Here is a 7,937-nt window from a genome sequence, read left to right as displayed (position 1 = left end):
TCCAGACCTGTCCATGTAATGATGCTGACACCTTGTTGTCCTGTAGTTCCAGACCTGTCCATGTAATGATGCTGACACCTTGTTGTCCTGTAGTTCCAGACCTGTCCATGTAATGATGCTGACACCTTGTTGTCCTGTAGTTCCAGACCTGTCCATGTAATGATGCTGACACCTTGTTGTCCTGTCCTGTAGTTCCAGACCTGTCCATGTAGCGATGCTGACACCTTGTTGTCCTGTAGGCTGGTAGTTCCAGACCTGTCCATGTGTAATGATGCTAACACCTTGCTGTCCTGTAGCTGGTAGTTCCAGACCTGTCCATGTAATGATGCTGACACCTTGTTGTCCTGTGTTGTAGTTCCAGACCTGTCCATGTAATGATGCTGACACCTTGTTGTCCTGTCCTGTAGTTCCAGACCTGTCCATGTAATGATGCTGATACCTTGTTGTCCTGTAGTTCCAGACCTGTCCATGTAATGATGCTGACACCTTGTTGTCCTGTAGTTCCAGACCTGTCCATGTAATGATGCTGACACCTTGTTGTCCTGTAGTTCCAGACCTGTCCATGTAATGATGCTGACACCTTGTTGTCCTGTAGTTCCAGACCTGTCCATGTAATGATGCTGACACCTTGTTGTCCTGTCCTGTAGTTCCAGACCTGTCCATGTAATGATGCTGACACCTTGTTGTCCTGTCCTGTAGTTCCAGACCTGTCCATGTAATGATGCTGACACCTTGTTGTCCTGTAGTTCCAGACCTGTCCATGTAATGATGCTGACACCTTGTTGTCCTGTAGGTTGGTAGTTCCAGACCTGTCCATGTAGTGATGCTAACACCTTGTTGTCCTGTAGGTTGGTAGTTCCAGACCTGTCCATGTAATGATGCTAACACCTTGTTGTCCTGTAGGTTGGTAGTTCCAGACCTGTCCATGTAATGATGCTAACACCTTGTTGTCCTGTCCTGTAGTTCCAGACCTGTCCATGTAATGATGCTGACACCTTGTTGTCCTGTAGGTTGGTAGTTCCAGACCTGTCCATGTAATGATGCTAACACCTTGTTGTCCTGTAGGTTGGTAGTTCCAGACCTGTCCATGTAATGATGCTAACACCTTGTTGTCCTGTAGGTTGGTATTCCAGACCTGTCCATGTAACATGCTAACACCTTGTTGTCCTGTAGGTTGGTAGTTCCAGACCTGTCCATGTAATGATGCTAACACCTGTTGTCCTGTAGGTTGGTGAACGAGACCTGTCCATGTAATGATGCTGACACCTTGTTGTCCTGTAGTTCCAGACCTGTCCATGTAATGATGCTGACACCTTGTTGTCCTGTAGTTCCAGACCTGTCCATGTAATGATGCTGACACCTTGTTGTCCTGTAGTTCCAGACCTGTCCATGTAATGATACCTTGTTGTCCTGTAGTTCCAGACCTGTCCATGTAATGATGCTGACACCTTGTTGTCCTGTAGGTTGGTAGTTCCAGACCTGTCCATGTAATGATACCTTGTTGTCCTGTAGTTCCAGACCTGTCCATGTAATGATGCTGACACCTTGTTGTCCTGTAGTTCCAGACCTGTCCATGTAATGATGCTGATACCTTGTTGTCCTGTCCTGTAGTTCCAGACCTGTCCATGTAATGATGCTAACACCTTGTTGTCCTGTAGGTTGGTAGTTCCAGACCTGTCCATGTAATGATGCTAACACCTTGTTGTCCTGTAGGTTGGTAGTTCCAGACCTGTCCATGATGCTGAACCTTGATGTCCTGACACCTTCCATGTAATGTCCTGTCCTGTAGTTCCAGACCTGTCCATGTAATGATGCTAACACCTTGTTGTCCTGTAGTTCCAGACCTGTCCATGTAATGATGCTAACACCTTGTTGTCCTGTAGTTCCAGACCTGTCCATGTAATGATGCTGACACCTTGTTGTCCTGTAGGTTCCAGACCTGTCCATGTAATGATGCTGACACCTTGTTGTCCTGTAGGCTGGTCCAGACCTGTCCATGTAATGATGCTGACACCTTGTTGTCCTGTAGGTTCCAGACCTGTCCATGTAATGATGCTGACACCTTGTTGTCCTGTAGTTCCAGACCTGTCCATGTAATGATGCTGACACCTTGTTGTCCTGTAGCTCCAGACCTGTCCATGTAATGATGCTGACACCTTGTTGTCCTGTAGTTCCAGACCTGTCCATGTAATGATGCTGACACCTTGTTGTCCTGTAGTTCCAGACCTGTCCATGTAATGATGCTGATACCTTGTTGTCCTGTAGCTCCAGACCTGTCCATGTAATGATGCTGATACCTTGTTGTCCTGTAGCTCCAGACCTGTCCATGTAATGATGCTGATACCTTGTTGTCCTGTAGTTCCAGACCTGTCCATGTAATGATGTTGATACTCCAAGCTGTCCTGTAGCTCCAGACCTGTCCATGTAATGATGCTGACACCTTGTTGTCCTGTAGTTTGGTAGTTCCAGACCTGTCCATGTAATGATGCTGATACCTTGTTGTCCTGTAGTTCCAGACCTGTCCATGTAATGATGCTGACACCTTGTTGTCCTGTAGGTTGGTAGTTCCAGACCTGTCCATGTAATGATGCTGACACCTTGTTGTCCTGTAGGTTGGTAGTTCCAGACCTGTCCATGTAATGATGCTGACACCTTGTTGTCCTGTAGTTCCAGACCTGTCCATGTAATGATGCTGATACCTTGTTGTCCTGTAGTTCCAGACCTGTCCATGTAATGATGCTGACACCTTGTTGTCCTGTAGTTCCAGACCTGTCCATGTAATGATACCTTGTTGTCCTGTAGTTCCAGACCTGTCCATATAATGATGCTGTTACCTTGTTGTCCTGTAGCTCAGACCTGTCCATGTAATGATGCTGATACCTTGTTGTCCTGCTGGCTCAGACTGTCCATGTAATGATGCTGATACCTTGTTGTCCTGTAGTTCCAGACCTGTCCATGTAATGATGCTGATACCTTGTTGTCCTGTAGCTCCAGACCTGTCCATGTAATGATGATGACACCTTGTTGTCCTGTAGCTCCAGACCTGTCCATCTGTAATGATGCTGACACCTTGTTGTCCTGTAGTTCCAGACCTGTCCCATGTAATGATGCTGACACCTTGTTGTCCTGTAGTTCCAGACCTGTCCATGTAATGATGCTGACACCTTGTCCTGTCCAGACCTGTAGTTCCAGACCTGTCCATGTAATGATGCTGACACCTTGTAATGTCCATGCTGATACCTTGTTGTCCTGTAGTTTCAGACCTGTCCATGGTGAGTTCCTGTAGACCTGTCCATGTAATGATGCTGACACCTTGTTGTCCTGTAGTTCCAGTTGGATGCTGACACCTTGTTGTCCTGTCCTGTAGTTCCAGACCTGTCCATGTAATGATGCTAACACCTTGTTGTCCTGTAGTTCCAGTTGGTAGTTCCAGAGACCTGTCCATGTAATGATGCTGACACCTTGTTGTCCTGTAGTTCCAGACCTGTCCATGTAATGATACCTTGTTGTCCTGTAGTTCCAGACCTGTCCATGTGTAATGATGCTGACACCTTGTTTGTCCTGGCTCAGACCATCCCATGTAATGATGCTGACACCTTGTTGTCCTGTAGTTCCAGACCTGTCCATGTAATGATGCTGACACCTTGTTGTCCTGTAGTTCCAGACCTGTCCATGTAATGATGCTGACACCTTGTTGTCCTGTAGTTCCAGACCTGTCCATGTAATGATGCTGACACCTTGTTGTCCTGTAGGTTGGTAGTTCCAGACCTGTCCATGTAATGATGCTGACACCTTGTTGTCCTGTAGTTCCAGACCTGTCCATGTAATGATGCTAACACCTTGTTGTCCTGTAGGTTGGTAGTTCCAGACCTGTCCATGTAATGATGCTGACACCTTGTTGTCCTGTAGGTTGGTAGTTCAGACCTGTCCATGTAATGATGCTGACACCTTGTTGTCCTGTAGTTTCAGACCTGTCCATGTAATGATGCTGACACCTTGTTGTCCTGTAGTTCCAGACCTGTCCATGTAATGATGCTGACACCTTGTTGTCCTGTAGTTCCAGACCTGTCCATGTAATGATGCTGAGTTCACCTTGTTGATCCACCTTGTTGTCCTGTAGGTTCAGACCTGTCATGTAATGATACACTTGTTGTCCTGTAGTTCCAGACCTGTCCATGTAATGATGCTGACACCTTGTTGTCCTGTAGTTCCAGACCTGTCCATGTAATGATGCTGATACCTTGTTGTCCTGTCCTGTAGTTCCAGACCTGTCCATGTAATGATGCTAACACCTTGTTGTCCTGTAGGTTGGTAGTTCCAGACCTGTCCATGTAATGATGCTAACACCTTGTTGTCCTGTAGGTTGGTAGTTCCAGACCTGTCCATGTAATGATGCTGACACCTTGTTGTCCTGTCCTGTAGTTCCAGACCTGTCCATGTAATGATGCTGATACCTTGTTGTCCTGTAGTTCCAGACCTGTCCATGTAATGATGCTGACACCTTGTTGTCCTGTAGTTTGGTAGTTCCAGACCTGTCCATGTAATGATGCTAACACCTTGTTGTCCTGTAGTTCCAGACCTGTCCATGTAATGATGCTGACACCTTGTTGTCCTGTAGTTCCAGACCTGTCCATGTAATGATGCTGACACCTTGTTGTCCTGTAGCTCCAGACCTGTCCATGTAATGATGCTGATACCTTGTTGTCCTGTAGTTCCAGACCTGTCCATGTAATGATGCTGACACCTTGTTGTCCTGTAGCTCCAGACCTGTCCATGTAATGATGCTGACACCTTGTTGTCCTGTAGTTCCAGACCTGTCCATGTAATGATGCTGATACCTTGTTGTCCTGTAGTTCCAGACCTGTCCATGTAATGATGCTGATACCTTGTTGTCCTGTAGGTTGGTAGTTCCAGACCTGTCCATGTAATGATGCTGACACCTTGTTGTCCTGTAGGTTGGTAGTTCCAGACCTGTCCATGTAATGATACCTTGTTGTCCTGTAGTTCCAGACCTGTCCATGTAATGATGCTGATACCTTGTTGTCCTGTAGTTCCAGACCTGTCCATGTAATGATGCTGACACCTTGTTGTCCTGTAGGTTGGTAGTTCCAGACCTGTCCATGTAATGATGCTAACACCTTGTTGTCCTGTAGGTTGGTAGTTCCAGACCTGTCCATGTAATGATGCTGACACCTTGTTGTCCTGTAGTTCCAGACCTGTCCATGTAATGATGCTGACACCTTGTTGTCCTGTAGTTCCCAGACCTGTCCATGTAGTGGTCTTGACACCTTGTTGTCCTGTAGTTCAGACCTGTCCATGTAATGATGCTGACACCTTGTTGTCCTGTAGGTTCCAGACCTGTCCATGTAATGATGCTGACACCTTGTTGTGCTGTAGGTTCCAGACCTGTCCATGTAATGATGCTGACACCTTGTTGTCCTGTGTAGGTTGGTAGTTCAGACCTGTCCATGTAATGATGCTGACACCTTGTTGTCCTGTAGCTCCAGACCTGTCCATGTAATGATGCTGATACCTTGTTGTCCTGTAGTTCCAGACCTGTCCATGTAATGATGCTAACACCTTGTTGTCCTGTAGGTTGGTAGTTCCAGACCTGTCCATGTAATGATGCTGACACCTTGTTGTCCTGTAGTTCCAGACCTGTCCATGTAATGATGCTGACACCTTGTTGTCCTGTAGGTTGGTAGTTCCAGACCTGTCCATGTAATGATGCTGACACCTTGTTGTCCTGTAGGTTGGTAGTTCCAGACCTGTCCATGTAATGATGCTAACACCTTGTTGTCCTGTAGGTTGGTAGTTCCAGACCTGTCCATGTAATGATGCTGACACCTTGTTGTCCTGTAGCTCCAGACCTGTCCATGTAATGATGCTGATACCTTGTTGTCCTGTAGTTCCAGACCTGTCCATGTAATGATGCTGACACCTTGTTGTCCTGTAGTTCCAGACCTGTCCATGTAATGATGCTGACACCTTGTTGTCCTGTAGTTCCAGACCTGTCCATGTAATGATGCTGATACCTTGTTGTCCTGTAGCTCCAGACCTGTCCATGTAATGATGCTGATACCTTGTTGTCCTATAGTTCAGACCTGTCCATGTAATGATGCTGATACCTTGTTGTCCTGTCCATGTAATGATAGTTCCAGACCTGTCCATGTAATGATGCTGATGTAATGATACCTTGTTGTCCTGTAGTTCAGACCTGTCCATGTAAATGATGCTGACACCTTGTTGTCCTGTAGCTTCCAGACCTGTCCATGTAATGATGCTGACACCTTGTTGTCCTGTCCTGTAGTTCAGACCTGTCCATGTAATGATGCTGACACCTTGTTGTCCTGTAGTTCCAGACCTGTCCATGTAATGATGCTGACCTTGTTGTCTGTAGTTCCAGACCTGTCCATGTAATGATGCTGACACCTTGTTGTCCTGTCCTGTAGTTCCAGACCTGTCCATGTAATGATGCTGACACCTTGTTGTCCTGTAGTTCCAGACCTGTCCATGTAATGATGCTGACACCTTGTTGTCCTGTAGTTCCAGACCTGTCCATGTAATGATGCTGACACCTTGTTGTCCTGTAGTTCCAGACCTGTCCATGTAATGATGCTGACACCTTGTTGTCCTGTAGCTCCAGACCTGTCCATGTAATGATGCTGACACCTTGTTGTCCTGTCCTGTAGTTCCAGACCTGTCCATGTAATGATGCTGACACCTTGTTGTCCTGTAGTTCCAGACCTGTCCATGTAATGATGCTGACACCTTGTTGTCCTGTAGCTCCAGACCTGTCCATGTAATGATGCTGACACCTTGTTGTCCTGTAGTTCCAGACCTGTCCATGTAATGATGCTGAACATTGTCCTGTAGTTCCAGACCTGTCCATGTAATGATGCTGACACCTTGTTGTCCTGTAGGTTGGTAGTTCCAGACCTGTCCATGTAATGATGCTGACACCTTGTTGTCCTGTGGGTTAGTTTCCAGACCTGTCCATGTAATGATGTTGTCCTGAGTTCCAGACCTGTGTTGTGCTGATACCTTGTTGTCCAGACCTGTCCATGTAATGATGCTGACACCTTGTTGTCCTGTAGTTGGTAGTTCCAGACCTGTCCATGTAATGATGCTGACACCTTGTTGTCCTGTAGGTTGGTAGTTCCAGACCTGTCCATGTAATGATGCTGACACCTTGTTGTCCTGTAGTTTGAGACCTGTCCATGTAATGATGCTGACACCTTGTTGTCCTGTAGACCTGTTGTAATGATGCTGAGTTCCAGACCTGTCCATGTAATGATGCTGACACCTTGTTGTCCTGTAGGTTGGTAGTTTAGACCTGTCCATGTAATGATGCTGACACCTTGTTGTCCTGTAGTTCCAGACCTGTCCATGTAATGATGCTGACACCTTGTTGTCCTGTAGTTCCCAGACCTGTCCATGTAATGATGCTGACACCTTGTTGTCCTGTAGTTCCAGACCTGTCCATGTAATGATGCTGATACCTTGTTGTCCTGTAGTTCCAGACCTGTCCATGTAATGATGCTGACACCTTGTTGTCCTGTAGTTCCAGACCTGTCCATGTAATGATGCTGACACCTTGTTGTCCTGTAGTTCCAGACCTGTCCATGTAATGATGCTGACATACCTTGTTGTCCTGTAGCTCAGACCTGTCCATGTAATGATGCTGATACCTTGTTGTCCTGTCCTGTAGTTCCAGACCTGTCCATGTAATGATGCTGACACCTTGTTGTCCTGTAGGTTCCAGACCTGTCCATGTAATGATGCTGACACCTTGTTGTCCTGTAGGTTCCAGACCTGTCCATGTAATGATGCTGACACCTTGTTGTCCTGTCCTGTAGTTCCAGACCTGTCCATGTAATGATGCTGACACCTTGTTGTCCTGTAGTTCCAGACCTGTCCATGTAATGATGCTGACA

The 7,937-nt window shown here is 46.5% G+C and overlaps 1 long non-coding RNA gene across 2 annotated transcripts; it reads right to left on the bottom strand.

Moving 5' to 3' along the window:
* Positions 1-2,463: 2,463 nt before the first annotated feature.
* On the bottom strand, positions 2,464-6,831 carry LOC127918529 (uncharacterized). Of its 2 annotated transcripts, XR_008100324.1 has the most exons (4): positions 6,772-6,831; positions 4,721-5,193; positions 3,438-3,525; positions 2,464-2,810 (listed from the first exon to the last, which is right to left on the bottom strand). It is a non-coding gene; the product is annotated as an uncharacterized LOC127918529 (long non-coding RNA). The 2 variants fall into 2 exon arrangements; XR_008100323.1 differs by lacking the exon at positions 3,438-3,525.
* Positions 6,832-7,937: the final 1,106 nt, after the last annotated feature.

This window comes from Oncorhynchus keta, unplaced genomic scaffold (genome assembly GCF_023373465.1).
Source record: "Oncorhynchus keta strain PuntledgeMale-10-30-2019 unplaced genomic scaffold, Oket_V2 Un_contig_14423_pilon_pilon, whole genome shotgun sequence".
NCBI lineage: Eukaryota > Metazoa > Chordata > Actinopteri > Salmoniformes > Salmonidae > Oncorhynchus > Oncorhynchus keta.
The sequence above is the reverse complement of the archived record's forward strand: the minus strand, read 5'-3'. Positions and strand labels throughout refer to the sequence as shown.